General features: G+C 33.8%; 1 pseudogene; it reads right to left on the bottom strand.

The window, feature by feature from the left end:
* Positions 1 to 3,295: 3,295 nt before the first annotated feature.
* On the bottom strand, positions 3,296 to 21,983 carry LOC132631531 (putative leucine-rich repeat receptor-like protein kinase At2g19210; annotated as a pseudogene).
* Between the last annotated feature and the right edge of the window lie 556 nt (positions 21,984 to 22,539).

The following is a 22,539-nucleotide window of genomic DNA, read 5'->3' as shown; positions in this document are numbered from 1 at the left end:
CTAGTTTCAAGCATACGTCTATTCGAGGTGGTCCAATGCTTGCAACTAACTAATCAGGAGCCTAGGAAAAGTTGGGTCATTTGCACTTTTGTCCCTATTTTGTGCTGGTCTTTAACTTTTGGCCCTTAAGATAAATAATTTTTTTGCGGGACATAAATTATTAGTTTTGCATCATAATATCTCACAAGTTATGCCCTTCGCTCTTAAAGAATGTATACCCCGCTAGGGACAAGTTCAATTTAAAGGTCAAAAATTTAAGACCAGCCCACATGGAGGGAAAATCGTGCAATTTCATCAGAGAAGTTCGACATATTTTGATGGCAGATTGACCTATATATACATAATAAGAAAAGTATTTACAAAATATAATGAAACTTTTCAATTTACAAAACATAGCAATAGATTTCTTACAAAATATATACGAAATTTTCGCTCAAGTTTTTTTTTTAAAATTATTTTTATTAAAAAAACATTTCTCTATTTTTTTTAAAATAATTAATTTTTTCTGCTCAAGGCTTAAAAAAATCGCTCAAAATTTTGTGTATGAAAAAAATGTATGAAATGTGTATATCTCGCTCAAAGCTTAAAAAGTTCGCTCAGAATTTTGTGTATGGAAACTGTATGAAATGCATATATCTGGTTCAAGGCTTAAAGCTTTCTCTCATTTTGTGTATAAAGCAATATGAATTATGCATATCCCTCTCAAGGCTTCGAATTTCGCTCACATTTTTTTAATAGAACGTTCATATTAGATTTCTGAAAAATTAATACAACATTTTATGCAACATTCATACAATATTTAAGGCTTAAAAAATAGCTCAAAATTTTGTGTATGAAATGTGTATATCTCGCTCAGGGCTTAAAAGGTTCTCTCATAATTTGTGTATGAAAACTGCATTTAAAATTTTGCACACATATACACATTTCATACATGTTTCGTACAGTTTTTATATTGACTGAATATTTTAAGCATTGAGCGACTTTTTATATATATTATTTATAAGAAGTAATTTAAAAAAAAAATTCAATTAATGTTTTTTAAAAAAATATGAAAAATAAACTTTGTTATATTTTATAAATAAAGAAAAGTATTGTTATGTTTTGTAATAAAGAGTATTAAGTAGGTAGCCTATGTTATTTGGAAAATCTACATTTTGTAGCTAACATTAGACCTTATTTTTATCTAGTAGCTATACTTTAATTTATTTACACCTCGTAGCTAAAAGGTGTATATCAAGTACACTCCATATCTAAAACATACAAAATAGGTTAAAATAAAAAAGCAAACCATGTATCCACATTTTTCTCTCTCCTCCCTCCCTTCTGCTCTCTCTTCCATGAAAAATGTTCAATGTTCTTCAAGTGCACTATGTATTTTCCGATGCAAGTAAACATTAGTGAAATTTGAATCATCTCTTAGCAGAAAAATCTAAGAATTAGATTCACAAGACTAAAAATTGCAATGGAATTACATTGTAGGACAAAAAATTCCGAAGATGTTGTGTTGTTGTTGTTGTTGTTTGCCGGTGTTGATGACGATGGCGGTGACGGCAGACAGCGGACTGCATATCCACTGTTGATGACGATGACGACAGTCAGATCTGTGTATTCATCAGATCTGGCCGATGGTGGCTTTTCCGGTCAGATTCCGATGCCGGATTTGAAAAATCGTGTTTCTTTTTTAGTGTATTCATTAATTTATTAGCATACAATTCAGTGTATTCATTTATTTTTTAGTGTTGGGTGTATATTCGTTAATTTTATTTCTTGTACACAAATGTATACAAACAATTTTTAATTGCATACAAATGAATAGTGTTAAATTTATTTCTTGTATTCAGTTTTTGAGTGAATTCGTTAATTTTTTTAGTGCAAAATTTTGTGTTTCGTAGACAACCGATTAAATATAATAAAGTGAATACAGTATAAAAGTAACTACAATGAATACAGTTGAGTTGAATACATTTAAATTGAATACAAAATTCAGCAAATTTTAATGACTGTATTCATGAATACAACGACGCGGATACAACAAAAAAATACAACAAAATCCGACTCAACCGAATTTTGAATACAATCCGATTTCTGAATACAATCAACTGTAGCAAATTACTGTAGCTACAAAATGTAATTAGCTAAAATGTAGCTATGCCCAATTTAAAACCCATAAATGTTAGTCATTTATGTAAAATTCCCATTTTATTTTCCCTATTTTGAAGCACACAAATCACAAATGGGCTAAATTGTAGGCCCTAAATCAGTGGACTTGAACCGCTGAATTTGCCATGCCTCCAGGCCCATGTCCACAATAATGCTTCTGATTCAATGCTTGTTGACTCCTTTGCTCAACTTCACTAAGTTCTTGGTCGAAAAGACATGCATTATCGACTCTTTTTAGAAGATGTGCTTCCAATTTTTTATAAGATAATTGACAATTTTACCTTAATGAGTCAGTAAATTCTGAATTATTAGCTCAAATATATGCTATGTGAAAGAAACTTGACGAGACCATGCCTGACTGGCAATTGTTCATTTGGATATTTGAAATAATAGAAGACTTTAAAACATCAGCAAGTATTTCAGCAATGAAGGATGGCGTGTTTGACTTGTTTCAAGTTTGATATAAAAAATGGTGTTGACCTTGGATAAACAAAGCCATTGATCGAACAAGGAAGGAACGTCATATGTTAATGATGCTTTCAAGGAATGTTGTACTCGTTATAAAAATAAAATGTCGATGATGCACTGAGTCGGATACAAAAAGAGGAAAATTGTTTACCCCAAATTTAGGTAACCAATTGAATTTGTAAGTGAGGTATATAATATGTGGATGAACTTTAAATAGATTTGCGTGTTATAGCATTTGTATGTGAACATATGCGTTAGTGATTCGAATCAAGATACAAGTGTTTATGATTAAACCAACTATATTGGAAGAATAAGCATAAAATGCCACTGATCCGGACCAAAGGAGAGAGAGCTTCAATATATAATTCGTATTACAATGTTCTTGATCTTGAAAAAGCTAGCCCTTAAAAGTAGGGAAATGCCTCATATTTATAGTTTTACCTTATGGGCCTTGCATACAACATAAAGCCCTTTTCAGAATAAAGTAAGTCCTAAAAGAATAAGGTTGGGCCGTACGGTCTGACACCCGTACGATCATCGGTACAATGTGACAGAACGATGTTGACGCGTGGCGATTTTATAATTAATTAACCGGACTAACGGCCACGATCAACTCGGTCTGAAACCGGACCAACGGCCACGATAGTCACAAAAGAAACAACAGATGTGATAGTACTCTGCACTCATTTGATATAAAATTTAATTTGTATCTATACATAAATGTTGTGAAATGAAACTACGCATTGCAGTCTGTCTGCTACACACACGATCAAATTAACACACGGTCATCTCATCTTAGGATGCAAGCCATTATCCAAATTAAAAAACATCGCGTTCTTCAATTCGTGTCATAGTCAATTATCTCCCTTAAGCATTGCTTTAGTATTAAGACTACAACAGACATAGCTGGTCTACTTGGATGATCGAGAGAAACACATGCCATTGCCAAATCCATAACTTTCCATGCTGAATTCACATCAACTTCTCCTCGTACTCTTGGGTCGATGACTTTTGTAACATCTCTTTTCTCAAGCATGCAATTGACCCACGTTATTACATAAATATTGTCATGTTTTCCTATCCAATTAAGGCCCGTTATTATTTCCAAAAGAGCCACACAGAAACTGTATACATCGCTCTTTTCCGTTAGTTTATTTGATCTATAGTACCTGCAGGTTAATTCGAAAATTAGATATACTAGTCAGTCTTTTTGTGACAGACTAATGAAACATGGGAGCACTTACTCAGGGTCAAGGTAGCCTGGAGATCCCGCGATTATGGTGGTAACGTGACCTCCTCCTTCAGCTGGCAAAATTCTTGACAAACCAAAATCAGCAAGCTTTGCGTGCAATTTGTCATCTAATAGAATATTACTAGGCTTCACATCTCTGTGAATTATTGGTGGCTGGCAACCGTGATGTAGATACTCCAATCCTTCATTATTTCAGTTAAAATTAAACACTGTCAAATATATAATTATTCAAAAACCTAGCTAGGTAGAGATTGTAAATTTAACTACCGTTAGTACCTTGTGCTTCATCCAACGCTATTTGAAGTCTTTGCTCCCATGTTAAAAGATGTGGAGTTTTATCTGCATTCCATGACGAAATAAATTACTCCCCTATTCTAATTTAAGTGATGTTGATTGATTGCACACAGAGTTTAAGTAAGAAAGAAAATAACTTTTGAAGAATATGATCTAAAACAAGTAATAACCATTTGTGTGGCTATAAGTTACTTACCTGACAGGTGCTTGTCTAAGCTTCCATTGGGCATGTATTCGTAAATTAATCCAAGGTTGGTGCCCTCAACACAATACCCAACTACAGTAATCAAATTCTTATGATGAACGCTCATCAGGAGACTAGCCTGTCCAATTTTTATATGCGTACATCGAGATGATCAAATTAGTGTTAATAAATATAATAAGAAGGAATAAAAATATATATTCAGTTCATTTCTGTACTAGAAATTATTTCTATTTACCTCAGAGTGGAATTCGTTGAAGCCTTGAGCTGAAGATGGGGATAGCATCTTAACAGCTATGTACGGTCATCAGTATTTATATAGCCAAGATAAACTGTGCCAAAACCTCCTTGTCCCAGGATATTTTGGAAGTTATTTGTCAAGTACAAGACCTCTGAGTATGTAAACTGCCGATTTTTCAACTCAAATGCAATATTTTGATCACTCCTTTTGCTTTCTGTTTCAGTGACGATCTTCCCAGCTGTTAGAGAAATTAAATTAATTTCTTCAATAAGTAACACATCATCGTACGTACGTGCAAGTCCTTTTATTGTTTGTATATACATATTTACCTTGTTTGTTTTTCCCTCGGAAAATCCAAAGGAGTAGTAGTAAAACCAAGAGGCCAAAGACCACCACAGATGCAACAATTGATGCGAGTACAGGAGCACTAAGCTTCTTGTTTTTCTTCTCAGGGGGTCTATTACTTCCGCCATCACTTTTTATCGTAGCTGTAAGTCAAAATAATTAAAGATCTTAACCAATGTCTATGTTGAAAACAGAGGCGGAGCCAGGATTTGAAGCTTATGGGTTCGGGATTCTAATTCGTTTAAGTTACAGGGTTCTAAATTAACAATTTATACATATTCAATGAATTTTTCAACACAAATACAGGATTTAGACCAAAGTTACTGGGTTCGACCACACCCCCGACTACCATGCTAGCTCCGCCCCTGGTTGAAAACATAGTTAAGTAAATAAAAGTGTAGCTTCTCTAATGTTAATCTTTTATAATATAAGTTGATCAAACAATTCAATATCAAATCAGGCTGAGGTTCCGGATTTAAGTCTCATCACCACCTAGAACAACACGTGAGGGAAAAGAAAAAGAAGAATTTTTGATAAGTTGGTCGCACAAATTAAACTATGACCAATTATTTAGGAAACTAATATCATAGGGGAGAGAACTTTTTAAACCTTAGATGCTTTTGTGTACTACTAAAATAATTTATGGTTTCTGAGAGGCAACCGAAACCTCAACAATAGAGATCCATCTTTTGCTTTTGCCAGCAGCTCTGCAAGAATTGGTCCTGAGAAACTGTTTCCTTTCAAGTATCTGTTAAATTAAGAGAACGAAATTACAATGTATCTTCTAATTAAATAAATAATTGAAAAGGAGGTCAGTTAGTTATAGGAATGAGTAAATTACAGCACTCTTAAGAAGGCTAGTTGAGAGAGAATAGCAGGTACCTCTCCGGTCAGCTTATTGTTTGACAAGTCCCTTCAAGAGAAGCACAAGATTGTTACAAGTACTGCTCCTATATTTTAATTTGTCTTACTTTTTCTTTTAGTCTATTAAAGAAAATACATCTTTCTATATTTAAAATGTAGAATTCTACAAGTCATGTTTAAGATTACAAAATTTACAAAATATGACAAAATTTACAAAATATCTTGCCACATAACACACATTTATTTTCTGGTCAAATTGAAACGCTTTAATTAAAATGGAGGGTAATAGCTAGTTTGGCCCAAGCGATAAAAAGTTGGAGTGAGTACTTATATACTTACAGATATTCTAGCTTTGTGAGATTTGCTATATAAGGCGATATCGTCCCATGTAATTCGCTTGAAGATAAGTTTCTAATCAACAAACTTTAAATTAGTTTCATCATCCAAAACAAAATTAATTATTTGTACAAAAGAAACTTGAAAGGTGATGACAATACAAGAGTACTATCCTGGGGGGATCCACATCAGAATTGCATGTGAGACCAATCCAAATGTCAACTTCAGGACCGCATGGATCTCCTTGCCAGTTTCTTTTGATCCCATATGTCGATTTCACATTCATAATAGCCTCAACTATTAGCATACACATATATAATTAGTGGCGTCAAATAAAAAATTAACCCGTAAAAATATAATCGGTTCAATACACCCAATTTGAGCGTGTTGAATTTCGCACATATTGATTGCCATTTATTTTGGGCATAGTCCAATGTAGTCAATTTAGTATATGTAGCCCAAATTTGCTCATAAAATTATCAAAACATAATTTTTTTTTCGGTTTGATTCATTTGATATAGTCATAATAAATAAAAGAAAAAGTTTTTATTAGTTTAAACTGGTGTAAATTATAATACAAACAAACCCATTGTTTTGCCCAAAGTGACTCGCCCATCTTTGACCCAAGTAAATTTTGAGCCGATTATGAGCCAACCAGTTTATTAATTTAACATGTCTTAGCCCAAAATGTAGCATATTCATCTCATTTGACACCCCTAAATGTAATTACAAAAAATGAGAGAAATATTTGCTCATACCTTTCTTAATCTTAAAGACGAAACATTCTAATGTCTGCAATACTTTATAAAATTTTAAACAGTGATCTAATATTTTCTCAAAAGACTTTGAGTTTGCTTAAAAAGGATCTTTTGACCCTGGTTTAATTAAAGGTTCATAAATTGAAAGAAAAGAATAGATCATTTACTAAACAATGGTGAAAATTTGTGAATTTGTAGAGAAACATACCATCTACGTCAGAAGTTTGAGAGGTTATGATTTGATTCACCACTTTATAAATCTCAATGGCATTGATGATGGGTGGACGAATTGAATTTCCCGTTCTGTTGAGCAAAATTTGGTAGTTGGCTCTTCGTGTTAGAGCCTTTGTTGAATAAACTGTGAACGAGTACAAATAGTCCAGAACCACTGGTCCATAGTAGATATTTCCATTAAGATAAATATTGAATTGCCTATTCAAGTGGTTGGCTTGAATTTCTGCAAAGTACAGGTAGAGATAATGCTCGTCTGTCGAATTTGCAGGTTTCCACGAAAATGTTATTCCATCACCTGATATGATATCGCTGTGCTCATCACCTTTGATGGTGATTTAAAATCGTTGTTGTTAATGGTTGAAGAAGTGCTCAGTGATATGGTGTTTTCCACATGTTCATTATATGGAAACCATATACGATCGTATATGTCATCTTGGTACCTGAATAACCATGGAGGGAACAGAGTATATATTATCTGTCTTTTAAGATTTCTGCACTTTATAAGAATGAATTTCCAAGAAAAAAAAAAGTAATAAATGTTTCTTGTTTTTTTTTAAAACACCAAATATTCTGAAATAAATACAGTTTTCAGATAGGGAGTATTTACCTTACAAATTGAGTGGATGGTGTTGAGCCAAAATCAAGGCGCATCATTGTTTGTAGTGACCCCTATGTGGTCTCGTACATGCTTGAGTTGAAGGGTCTCAGTTCTAGTGTGGATATAAATGGTGTTCCTCGACTAGTATTTATTAGACAAACCTGTACAAAATCCGACGAGAGAGCATGTATGATCTCTATAAGAAATGTTGTGGAAGCATTGACGATTTCAATTCTGTCCCAATAGTCAACTCCAAGATGAAGATCGAAAATGGGTGGTTGACTATTCCCGTCATAATTTCCGTACAAAAATCTTGCCCTGATTAAGTATTTGTTTCCTTTTCCATTGGAAACTCTAATGGTATAGCAATTTTTTATTCCTCGAGAAAAGCTTGTGAGGATCAACAATTGTTGTTCCAGGCCAGTGGTCTGAAATTCTGTCGATATATAGTAGCATTAGTACCTGTATCGATGAAGCCTGAATCGGAAACATAGTATAGTCCTGTAGTTGCATCGGTGTAATTGGAACCTTGAGGAATTCCACAATCTATGCTTATGAATCTTGGAAAGAAGTTGAGAGTATTATTAGAAGTTTAATCAACAACAACAACATACCTAGTGTAGTCCTACAAGTGGGGTCTGGGGAGGGTAGGATGTACGCACACCTTATCCCTACCTTTGTGGGGTGAAGAGGTAGTTTGCGATAACCTTTGGCTTGAAAGAATATTAGAAGCTTAATCCAATAAGAAAATTATCAAAGGAAATGAGCAAAAAATAATAAGTTGGAGGGCTGATTAATGAAATCATACCTGATTGTTCAACTTGGGCGTTAGCTTCAAGTGCAAAGACAGAAATACGAATTAGAAAGACAAAAATCAGTGCTTTCGTCATTTTAGTGTTGAAGCTAAACTCCAGATTCTTGACCACTAAAGCATGAAGTGATTAACCAGCGTAATTTCCATCTTAATTATATGCATAATTCACCAAGTGTCATTAATTAATTTCCTTCGTAAATTCACAAGAATATGCGACTTTAGGATTATCCCGTACAGGAACTGTTCTTATTTGTTCTATTTTATCAGGAGCCACGTCAGCCAGAAAGTGAAGCGAGGGATTAATATTGTTAAGCTTAATTAATTAGTGATTAAAAAAATAGGGCAACAGTGGACTACCCACCAAGTCGCAGATCTGAAACAGGAATTTTCAGAACACAAAGAATGCGATGTGTTTTAATTGATAGGTTAAAGAATTTAATGAGCTATTAATGTGAGAGAGATTGAACTTTTCTAATGGTGACAAAAAGTTCGTTTAAATTCTCCTATATATGAGTCCCGCAATTTTTTTAAAATTAAATTCTACTGTATATGACTCCGCATCATTCTAGTTTAAGTTCCTTTAACATAGAAAATTTATTAGTTCCATGTTATTCACTTTCAGAAAACAATAGGATGGACTTTAAGAGGAGAAAAAAAAAAGTCTCTCTTCCCACATAATACGAAAATCTTGCAGTTTCTCCTTATGTGGAATTACACCCTTAAAATTTTCTCAATCTTAGCAATATTGGATAGAATTTAACCAAATATTTATTAACGAAATCTCACGAAGTTTTAAGTATTGAAATTCGTCCTTTTCGTGCCTGCAAGGGTTGGATTAGATTGCGTAAAGGCGTTTAGTTAATGCTTTGAAAGTATTTTTTATATATGATTTGCTTACTAAATTGATGGTATAATAAGATACATTTGGCAGAGACGTAGATACCAAAGTTGCTTGTTGAAAGGCAACCATGAATGTGATGGTACTCTGCACTCACTGATTTAAAATGTTGTATCTGTACATAAATTTCTTGAAATGAAACTACCTATTGTAATTTGTCTTCTACACTCACAATCAAATAAACACACGGTCATCTCATCTTAGGATGGAGGCCCTTATCCAAATTCAATAAACATCGTGTTCTTCAAGTCGAGTCATAGCCAACTATCTCTCTTAAACATTGCTTTAGTATCAAGACTACGACAGACATAGCTGGTCTTCTTGCTGGATAGAGAGAAACACATGCCATTGCCAAATCCAAAAATTTCCACGCCGAATTCACATCAATTTCTCCTCGTAAGCTTAGGTCGATAACCTTTGTGACATCTCCTTTCTCATGCATGCCATTGGCCCACGTTATTAAATAAATATTGTCATGTTTTCCTAGTGCATTCCGGCCTGGAAAAGAACTACACCGAAACTGTATACATCACTCTTTTCCGTTAGCTTATTGGACCTATAGTACCTGCAACATCGGATAATTTGGAAGTTAATGTCTGAATTAACACCGGATATTAAATATACTTGTCATTCTCTTTTAGGCAGATTAACGAAACGAAGGAGCTCATACACAGGGTCAAGGTATGCCTGGAGTACCCGCGACTATGGTGATAACGTGACTTCCCCCTTCAGTTGGCAAAATTCTTGATAAACCAAGATCAGCAAGCTTTGCTTGGAATTTGTCATCTAATAAATTATTAGTTGGCTTGATATCTCTGTGTATTATTGGTGCCTGGCAACCATGATGTAGATACTCCAATCCTTCATTAAAAAAAGGGCAGCCGGTGCACTAAGCTCCCGCTATGCGCGGGGTCCGGAGAAGGGCCGGACCACAAGGGTCTATTGTACGCAGCCTTACCTTGCATTTCTGCAAGAGGCTGTTTCCACGGCTCGAACCCGTGACCTCCAGGTCACATGACAGCAACTTTACTAGTTACGCCAAGGCTCCCTTTCACTCCAATCCTTCATTATTTCAGTTAAATTTGAACACTTCAAATATATAATTATTTAAAAACCTTAAAAAAAAAAAATCAAAAAACGAGCTGGGTAGAGATTGAAAATTTAACTACTATTAGTACCTTGTGCTGCATCCAATGCTATTTGAAATCTTTGCTCCCATGTTAAAGGATGTGGATTTCTATCTGCACGCCACGTCAAAAATAAATTACTCCCCTGTTATAATTTAAGTGACGTTGATTAGTTGAACACGGAGTTTAAGCAACAGAAAGAAAAAACTTAGATTATGGTCTAAAACAAGAAATTGACATTTGTGTGGCTATAATGACTTACTTGATAGGTGCTTGTCTAAGCTTCAATTGGGCATGTATTCGTAAATTAATCCAATATTGGTGCCCTCAACACAATACCCAACTACATTAATCAAGTTCTTATGATAAGCGCTCATCAGGAGACTAGCCTGTCCAAATTTTATATGCATATATCAAGGTGATCAAACTAGTGTTAATAAATGCAATAAGCACGAAAACATACACACACACGTGTGTGTGTGTGTGTTCAGTTTTCTTCTGTACTGAAAATTACTTCAATTTACCTCAGAGTGGAATTCCTTGAGGCCTTGAGTCAAGATAGGGATAGCATCTTAACAGCCACGTCACGGTCATCAGTATTTATATACCCAAGATAAACTGTGCCAAAACCTCCTCCATGGATATTTTGGAAGTTATTTGTTAAGTACAAGACCTCTGAGTATGTGAACTGCCGGTGTTTCAACTCGAATGCAATATTTTGAATGTTATTTCTTTCTGTTTCAGCGATCTTCCCAGCTGTTAGGGAAATTTAATTAATTTCGTTAGTAATTTAGTAACACATAATCGTACGCGCAAAGTCCTCTTATGGTTTGTATGTACATATGTACCTTCTTTGTTTTTCCCTCGGAAAATCAAAAGTAGTGGTAGTAAAACCAAGAGGCCAAAGACCACCACAGATGCAACAATTGATGCGAGTACAGGACCTCGCAGTTTCTTGTTTTTTCTTCTGATTGTGGCTATTACTTCTGCCATCAGTTTCATCGTAGCTGTATGTCAAAACAATTAAAAATCTTTTTGAAATATAATTAAGTAAATAAGAGTGTTCCCTCTCTAATGACTTAAGCTTTTAGATAAGTTGATCGAACAATTCAATGTTATATTGTATCAAATCAGGCAGAGGTGAGGCAAACGAAACCTCAATAAGAGAGATCCATCTTTTGATTTTGCCAGCAACCCTGCGGGAATTGGTCCTGAGAAACTGTTTCTTTTCAAGTATCTGTTACAATGAGAGCATAATAAAACAAACAAAAAAAATCTGTTACAATAAGAGGAACGAATTACTATCTTCTAAATAAAAAAAAAATGATAAGGAGATTAGTTATAGGAGTGAGTAAATTACAGCACTCTTAAGAAGGCTAGTTGAGAAAGAATGGCAGGTACGTCTCCCGTCAGCTTATTGTTTGACAAGTCCCTTCACGAGAAACACAAGAATGTTACAAGTATTTCTCCTTCTGTTTCAATTTAAGTGTTATTTTTTTAATTGAATTTAAAAAGAATGTTTATCTATCTTTGGTAACATTTTGATTCAAACATATATCTTTAGTTTAGATTACAAGATTAATTTTTTTTCCATATTTTCTTAATTAATTTCGTGTCCGGTCATACTGAGACACTTACATTGCAACGCAAGAATACTAGTTTGGCACACCACACAAGTGATAAAGTTTGCAGTGAGTACGTATATACTTACAGATATTCTAGTTTTGTGAGATTTGCGATATAAGGTGATATCGTCCCATGTAATTCACTTGAGGATAAGTTTCTACTCAACAAACTTAAAGTTAGTTTCACCATCCAAAACAAAATTACAAGAAGCATATTTATACTAAAGAAGCTTGAAAGGTGATGACAATACAAGGATATGATCCTGGGGGGATCCACATCAGAATTGCATCCGAGACCGATCCAAATGTCAGCTTCAGGAACGCACGGATCTGCTTGCCAGTTCCTTTTTAGAGAATTTTACATGGCTTGTCACACTTCTAAATGTTACCACATAATTAGCACAACTTTTAAAGTTCCTCAAAATAGCAGTTTTTATTAACATTTTAAAAATATTATAAAAAAACTTACAGTTAATTAGAAGATGTAAAAATATATATGCCACTAAACTAGGGATCCAATTATATTCTATTAGTGTATATCATCTTTTATCTCTCCTCTTTAACTGATACACTCCTTAATTTTCTTAATCACTATGACAATAAAATAAATATTTAATTAGCCATAATTGAATCCCTAGTTTAGAGGCACACTTAATTTTTACATCTTCTAATTAACGTTACGTTTTTTTCTAATATTTTTACATCTTCTTACACACACACAAACACACACACGGCGTAATTCATTTATATTATAATTTATTGAGGTATAATATTATATATACATGGTATAAAATTCATTTTTAGAGGTATATATAGTATAAAATTCATTTTTAGAGGCATGCATTTATAAATAGTATAATTCAACATATACTATAATGGTATTAAGGTATAATATTAGATATACCTGATATAATTATTTTACTGTTATAGTTCTGGGATAAATTATGAGATATAGGTAAAAGTTGTATATTCATGGAATAAATTTGTTAAGTTGAAAGTATTTTTATTTTTTTTTGTGAAAAAAGTTTACTAAATATAAATATATATATTTGTAGTATATGTATGGTATAACTTTTTTCTATCTAAAGCTTCTATCTATGGTATATACTTATGGCATAAACATAATATACGGCAAACTCATATAAATAAAATGGAAAGAAACTAGGAACACAATTGTCGTTGTAGAATATAATTTTTTTAGCAAAAATATAGGAAGAGAATCAATTATTATGTTGTTAATGACGTGCCCTTAATCTTGCCCAATTAATAGAGAGAGAAATCATTACTGTATGTAACTCCTAAACTGTCATTCAATGTTAATTAAATAGTTTTGCTAAGGTTCTGTAAATATGTTTATATTATTGTATAGTTATGTTTTTTCCCTTCTTTTTAATCCCATACGTCGATTTGACATTGGTAATAGCGTCAACTAATAGCAAAATAAATGTTAGTGATCGATGTATAATTAGTGGTGTCGAATAAAAAATTAGCCCAAAAAAGTATAATCCCTTGGATAATCCAAACATAAGAAGGTTGGGTTGAGCATATGTTTATTGGGGGTTATTTTGGGCATAGTCCAAATTCATCAAGAGAAGGGTGCCTCCTCACAAAGGGGGTCATAGTGACCGGGCCTAGTTTAATAAATCTAAAAAGATTTGGACCAATTCAGGTTGTATATGCGGCCTAAATTTATGTATAAAAGGCTTATCAAAATACAAAAAATAAGTTTTTTGGTTTGATTTGTTTGAGATGGTGATAGTAAATAATAGGAGAAGTCTTTGTTAGTTTAATTTGATACGATGTAAAATAAGAAATAAACAAAAATAATTATGAGTTGGGCAGATTGGATTATGATCCAGGTGATATTATGCAAATTTCTCCATTTTCGGTCACCATATAGATTTTGTGCCTATTTTTAGAAGTTGTACAATATAGCCCTTGAAAAATTATCCTATCAAACAAAGTTAGATTCAGATCTAATGTTTGTTCACACATTGATCAACCTTACGAACAGAACATTAGACTATCATCTAACATTTGTAACAATCTAACATTTTGTAATAACTTACAAAAATGTTAGACTAGTCATAAATTTTTTAGTTTACTCGAAAAGGGATTTTTGGCCAGTGATCGAAAAGATCCATAAGTTTGTAAAATTTACAACCAAATTTATTAATTTAACCCGTTTTAGTCCAAAAAGTAGTTCAATCCTAAGACTTTTGTAGACGTAAAGGAAGATATTTAATTAACACTTCACTAATTGGAGGAATAAGGATGAACTTGAAAGAAAGAAAATATATAAACGTTTCTTGTTTTTGTAAAACGTCAAATATTTTGAAACAAATACAATTTTCAGATAGGGAGTATTTACCTTGCAAATGCAGTGGATGTTGAGCCAAGATCAAGGTGCTTCATCATTTGTAGTGACTCCGATGTGGTATTGTACATGCTTGCGTTGAAGAGTCTCATTTCAATTGCGGATATAAATGGTGTTCCTTGACCAGTATTTAGTAGACAAACATGTACAAAATCCGATGAGAGAACGTGTATAATCTCTCTAAGTAATGGGGTAGAATCATCGATGTTTTTAATTGTGTCCCAAAAGTCAACTCCAAGATGAAGATCAAAATTGGGTGGTTGACTTTTCCCGTCATAATTTCCGTACAAAAATGTTGCCCTGATTAAGTAATTGTTTGCCTTTTCCATTGGAAACTCTAATGGTGTAGCAATTTCTTATTCCTTGAGGAAAGCTTGTGAGAGCCAACAATTGTTGTTCCAGGCCAGTGTTCTGAAGTTCAGTCGATATAGTAGCATTAGTACCTCTATCAATGAAGCCTAAATCGGATACATAGTGTAGTCCGGTAATTGCATCAGTGTAGTTGGAACCTTGAGGAATTCCACAATCTATGCTTATGAATCCTAATAAAATTAAGAATATTAGAAGCTTCATCCAATCAAGAATCACAAAACGAAATGAACAAAAAAAAAAAAAGAATTCAAGGATTGGAATTGAATGATGAAAGTAAGTCCGTAACTGGTGGAACCGGACCGGTAAAACCGGAATCGGAACTGGAACTGGTGGAACCGGTTTACCGGTTCTGGTCAACCGTTTAGTATATACCGGTTCGGTTTCGATTTTTTTGGAACCGGAACCGGACCGGTTAAACCGGTCAGAAATAAAAAAAAATAAAAAAATGTAGCCGTTGGGCTGTGGGCTGGACCGTTGGCCAACGGTCCATTTGCAAAAATGGTCGTTGCCAAACGGTTCCAAACTCCCATTTTGCAATTATAATATTGTTGGTGGAGTGTCACATCCCTACCAGGAGTGTGACGGGCTCCGACCCGTGGGCCGGGAACCACCTGACTTATCCTTTACTCTGAACATTATAAACCATAACTCAAGAACATCTGCACGCAGAAAAGGCCCAACATAGAAATATTCGATCATTCAGCACATATATTCATATGCGGACCGACAAGGTCGCCACAACATAATGTATATCATAAAACCGGCAAGACTAACAGTAAAGTAGCAAGAGCTCAAAATAAGGCTGACAAGGCCACTAATATATTATACAACAATATGAACCGGTGGGGATACAAAACATATAACTATACACACACGTCTACGAGCCTCTACATGGAATACAAATGATCATAAGGACAATACCAAATAGACTGTAGCTCCGAAGAAAATGGAGTGCTCCCGAGAATCCGCTGATAGAAGACCTACGGGTCTGATCCGTCTCCCTGCCTACCTGCGGGCATGACCGCAGCGTCCACAAGAAGGGATGTCAGTACAAATAATGTACTGAGTATGTAAGGCATGAATAACAACATAATATAGATATGAAAGGTAACATGGAATATGAGAGATAACCTGTACATCTGGATGTCTCATAAGGCGGATGCCATGCATGCTTAGCCTTAAAAAAAACATTTTATACATATACATAGTACCATGCCCGGCCATTAAGGCTCGGTGTCACATATATAGTATCATTCCCGACCATTAAGGCTCGGTGTCATATATACAGTATCATGCCCGGCTATTGAGGCTCGATGTTATCATCATTAGCCCGCGTCCGGGGCAATATCATAACATGCCCATTGCAGTGGTATGCACATCTACATGCCATGCCCGGCCGACTATAGCGCGACGCGGTGTGAGAAAATACATACATATATATAAAACATGCATAAGAGCCAAATAAAAGCTATAAATATATCAGAGTGACATAAGGTCGGTAACCTCCGATTATATTATGGAATAATCATCATTATTCTATCTCACCTTGAAGGAACAATTATTATAAGGCGAGATCAACAACAATGAATAAAAATCAAGAAAATCACGAAAATAACTCAACATTCTCATTTTCACATTGAAATCATAAGCTTGGGACTTTTAAACATGAAATCATCATCGTTGTCATAATCATCATAGAAACATTTTCATCTTTAGTATTGTCACTAACATTGTAAAAACATGTCCGTTTTTGTTGTCATAAAAGCTTATAAAATCATAAATCTTGACTCGGAAAATAGGGACATTTTGGGAAAATATTTATGGATTATCAAGAAAGAAGTCATGCCTTTGAATCATAAACTCTATGAATCATGAATTTCTAGCTTTTGGGAATAAGAATATTCTTGGAAAACATTTATGGATTCACATAAAGGGATCATGGGACATTTGGAAAATACCTATTGGATCCAGTTATCCACACTTATTCGTCCGAATTCGTGAGTCTACATTTAAGAGGATTCTCACTATCATTAGACTCATCATAGTATAGTTATACTAGACTTTCAAGTCAAACTACTCTATATTCTGCCGAAAATCGGGCAGCATCTCCCCTATTTATATGCCTAGCCAGAAATCATAATTCAACAACCAATCAACAATAACAACATTAAAAATAATAATATCAACAATAAGATGCTCCATAAACATCCCGCACAATGTTTATTCAATTTCTCCATCAACAGCTCATTATACGATAATTTAATAACTCTATCTCCATAAATAAACTGAAATTAATATTAATAAGGACAGATTCATACCTTATTCTTGTTAGAGCAGCAATATCTTCAATATTCACTTTGAATCCAAACCAATTTCACCACAAGACAATACTATAATCGCAACTGCACGTTAGCCGGACCTCGATTAATATTCCGTCACTTGAAATTACTCAAAATCCTCACTTTTATGATGTATATTTGATCTCTTATGTTTCTGAATTTTCTGGAAATTTTTAGAAGAATTTTATGGAGAAAAATGGGGTTTTTAACCCTTTTATAGTGGCTAAAAGTCGGCATCTCTGTAGCACTGTAGCAGCACTGTAGCAGTGTTGTTTCTGATCTGCCCGCATAACTTGTGACGTCCATAATTCTCTGTACCGACATCGTATCAATGAACTGTTTATTGCATTGGAAACTAAACTCGACAAACTTCATTTTAGGCTTTTGAAACACATTAAAACTCCTAATATACTACGAGATATGGCCCTCCAAAGTTGACTAAAAATCTGTCCAAAATCCTGTCAACATTTCTCAAATTTTCGTCAAACTTATTTTCTTCGATTTGCTTGATCTCGAAATTTTCCGAACCTCTCCATACATAATATTTACCATTTATTATACTTGATAATGGTCATGTTCTTTTGTTTCAAAATAGTCTTTCCCGATTACAACTTACGAGATTGCAATTCATCCTTTACTTCGTTGTTACATACTTCACATGGCTTGTATCTTCCAAAACATCATGGGACGTCTTCGATACTCCATTACTACGGTGATGTACGTGGCATGCTCATGCTTCGAAAGTACGGGGTGTAACATGGAGTTGGTGATTTTGCAACAATGCGAAGTAGCTTTGGTGGATTTGCAATTCTAGCCGCCTTCACTTTGTTGAAAATTAGTCAGGCAATTTGGTACCTTCGTTCCAACTCTATCTTTATTTTTCGCAATTTAATTTACGCAATTTAATTCTAGAAATTTAATTTGTTGCAATTTATTTTCTGGTAATCAGTGTTTTAAAAGGCGTTTTAGGGGCGAGCCCTGGGGCGGGGCGTACCAAAAATGCCCCAAGGCGATGGGTCGGGGCGAAAGTCCCAAAAAGCGTACGCCCAGCAATTCGGGGCGTACGCCCAAGCATTTGGGGCGAGTTTTTTTTTTCTGTTGGGGCGTAAGCCAAGAAAACTTCTTCAAACTAAAACGAAATTTGTTAAATAAGTCCTTAGTATAATGCCCAAATTCTCAAAAGTCAACATGTAATTACTCAAATGTTTTAAAAAGAAACTAAAACATTAAATTTAAAAGTCAAGACCTTTTTTTACTGCTAGAATGCCTAATATATGTTCTTTTCCAATTATTTATCTTGTCTTCTACTATCTCAAAAAAGTAACGAGCAGCCACTTGTACTTGTAAGTAGCGTATAATAGATTTTTCTAATTAATTTTTTTGTGGGGGTGGAGCATATACATATATATATATCACTTATTTATAGTTTTCTTCAATTTTTTACACTATTTCACCTATTTAAAAGTATTTATTATAATTATATCATTTCATAAAATACTAAAAATTAAAACCCCATGGGCTTACGCCCCGTGCCTTGGGGCTTACGCCTCACTGAGGCAGACGTAAAACGCACCGCCTTATGCCCCGCCTTTTAAAACACTGCTTGTGATTTAAGTTAATTCTATTTAATAATGGCGAAGAGATTTAGACGTGGTGCCAGTAGTAGTGGTATTGTTAGGGGTGGGTTAAATGAGGAAACATTTGTGGAAGAAACACATAATTTAGGTATTGATGTTGGTGGAAATAATCCACTTTTAGATCATGAGGCAATGCAACATTATTATACCGACACTTTTAATGAAATTGATGATGATGATGATGAAACACAAGCCCCCGAAAATCCCATAGGAGATACAGGTCCTGCATAATCACATACACAAGACAAACCTCCTAGAACTCGTAAGCCAACTACTAAAATTTGAAAATTTATGATTAAGGATAAGGAAAACCAAACAGCTAAATGTAACATATGTGGACAATATTTACTTTTAGGCAAGGAACTAGTAAGGATGGTGGAACGGGTATACTAAATGGTCATATGAGAAAGAAACATATGGTTGTTTGGGGAGAGCAAACGGGTTCAAATGTGGGGGGTATTCAAATGACGATAGACCCACGAACCGGTAAAAATTTTAAGTATGACAAGAAAAAAGAGTGTGTAGAAATAGCTAAAATGGTAACTTATGATTGTTTACCATTTTCCTTTCCTTCGGGTTTGGGGTTTGTTACTTACATTCAACGTTGTTATAATCCGTTATTTGAGGGTATTCCTAGAAGTACTTGTAGAGCGGATGTTATAGATTTGTATAAAAAATATAGATTTTATTTGCGTCATGTATTTAATTCTTTAAATTGTAATGTTTCTCTTACCTCTGATTTGGGTCTTAGTCTTAACAAGTTAGATTTTTTTGCTATTACATGTCATTGGGTTGATGATAATTGGGTTATGCAAAAAAGAATTATAGCTTTTTTATATGATGAAGGGAAAGGTCATCACGATGGAAAATTTTTAGCGGATTCAATGTCTACTATTATGAGATTTTTTAACATTTATAGAAAAATACTTTGTATTGCTTTAGATAATGCTTCTACTAATACAAAGGAGGTTGGTCTTTTAAAAGGGGAATTAAACCCTCCGTTAAAAAATATTTTTCATGTGAGATGTAGTTGTCACATTTTAAACTTAATTGTTAAAGATGGTCTTGTGTGTTTTGAAGATTCTATTCAAAAAGTTAGAGATGCGGTTGCGTTTCTTTTTTGTAATGCTAATAGGCGAAGACTGGTAGATTTTAAGAATTCTTGTGTGGAAAATAGCCTTAGACCTAGGAAAATTCAAGTAGAAATTGAGAATAGGTGGAACTACACTTACATTATGCTACAACAAGCATATGAGTATAGGATTCCCATACAACAAATTCACAACAAATATAACATTAATAATGATGATTAGTTAAATATTACGGATTGGGAAGATGTTAAGGAATGTGTTGAACTCTTCCAAAAATTTTATAATGCAGCTCTTGCTTTTTCTAGACAATTTTATCCCACGGTAACCGGAATTTTAGCTTACTTAGCGAAAATAGCTAAAGTTTTACAAGAGTATAAAAATAAATCCGGTTATCAAGCGGTTATTTTTAATATGACAACAAAATTTAAGAAGTAATTTTTTCCCATCCGAACTTCATTTATATTGGGTTCTCTTTTAAATCCTTGTTTAAAAATGTCTTATACTAGAGCATTGGTTAATCAAATTTATACATTTTTAGAAATTGAAGAGGGAGTTAAACCATCTTTAGCTGAAGCCGAGCTCGTTATTGATGCCGAGTTTAGAAAATTTTTTAGTCATTATTCTAATTTGGAAGAAAATGCTACACCCGTTGCTCCACGCCATACTACTTCTCAAAGTAGCAAAAAGGGCTCGTCGGGTTTGTCGCATTTAAAAGTTTTACATTCACATCCAACTCCTTCTCATGATGCAAACTTTGATGAATATCACTTTTATTTGATGCAGCCAAATGTCGATATCAAGGAGCTAGATGATTTGGACGTCTTAGCATGGTGGAAGAAATACAAGGCAAATCATCCGATACTTTCCAGAATGACTCGAGATATCCTTACAGTTCAAATATCAACCGTGGCTTCGGAGAGTGCATTTAGCCAAGGAAGACAATAAATTGGAGACCATAGACACTCTTTATCCGAATTTAGCTTGCAAGTACTAGTGTGCATTCGCGATTGAATTAGATCAGAGCGACGCAACCAAAACTTAGAAGCGGTGGAAGGCGAAGAGGAAGAGATTAAAGATTTGATAGCAAGTGGAGCGGACCAAATGGAAGACTTTGAAGATATCTCCATGGCTGAATATGATATGGAGGAAATTAACCAAATGATTGACAATTAGTGATTTTATTATTCTACTATTTCTTTGCAACTCATGTATTATTTGCAAGTTAAAAAAAACTACAACTTGCAAATAAATGTTATCCAAGAATGAATAAAATATATGACTCATTGAGCTTTCTTCTATTTACTTGTGTTCATATTTTTACTTATATTAAGTTAGGAATATACCTAAAATATACTAAGAATACCTAAAATATACAAAGAATATACTTATAATATACATCTACTTAAATTAAAAACTAGAAAGTTATATACTTGAAAAATAACTAAAATATACTAAGAATATACTTATAATATAATATACTTAATTTATAAAATACGAATTTATAAACTTAGAAAAAACTTAAGCTATAAATAACTTAAGTTATAATATATAAGTTATAAGTATACATATAACTTAAACATATATATATATATATATATATATATATAATTTATATAACCTAAGTATATTGATATATATAGGTATATTCTTAGTATATTTTAGGTATATGTAGTATAACTCAATATATATTATACAAAAAACGAAAAAAATGAGGTTTTGGACAATTTCGAACCGGACCGGTCCGGTTTTCATTTTAAAACTGGTAAACCGGAACCGGTTAAACCGAAAACCGGCTTGTTTATTAATCGGTTACCGGTTCGGTCCGGTTCAAACCGGTTGACGGGCTTAGATGAAAGTCATGAAACTAACCCGATTGATCAACTTGGGCGATAGCTTCCGGAGCAAAGAGAGAAATACAAATTAGAGAGACAAAAATCAATTCTTTCGTCATTTTAGTGTTGAAGCCAAACTCAAGATTCTTGATCACTAGAAAATGAAGTGATTAACTAGCTTAATTGCCATCCTAATTATATGCATAATTCATGAAGCGCCATTATTATTATTTTTCATGCGACTTTGTCTTTCGCCTTAAAAAATGAAGGAGACCATTTGTCAGTAAGAAATTATAGTAGTGCTATTCTCGTCCAAAACAAAATTTGACAAAAAGAGTTTACTAGTTGATGTCGCATTGGCAAATAAGATCGGCAAAAATATTGCTTACTCAATGGAATAGAAATACAGAATACCTATAATTAAATGACCTTCGAATAGAGAGGCAGAATTTGGAATTTGTACTTCTACATTCATTCATCTTATTCTTATTTATTCTAGTTTATCAGGACTCAGGAGCCAGTATTGGCCTGATAGTGAAACTAGAGATTAAAATAGTTAAATTTAATTGGTGATCAAAAAACAAAAGGGCAAAGGTGGACTACCCAGCAAGTCACAGATTTGACAAAGGAATTTGCAGAACAGAGAGAATGCGATGTGTTTGAATTTACAAATTA

Source organism: Lycium barbarum, chromosome 3 (assembly GCF_019175385.1).
Source record: "Lycium barbarum isolate Lr01 chromosome 3, ASM1917538v2, whole genome shotgun sequence".
Taxonomy (NCBI): Eukaryota; Viridiplantae; Streptophyta; class Magnoliopsida; order Solanales; family Solanaceae; genus Lycium; species Lycium barbarum.
This window is presented reverse-complemented; position numbering and strand designations above follow the sequence as displayed.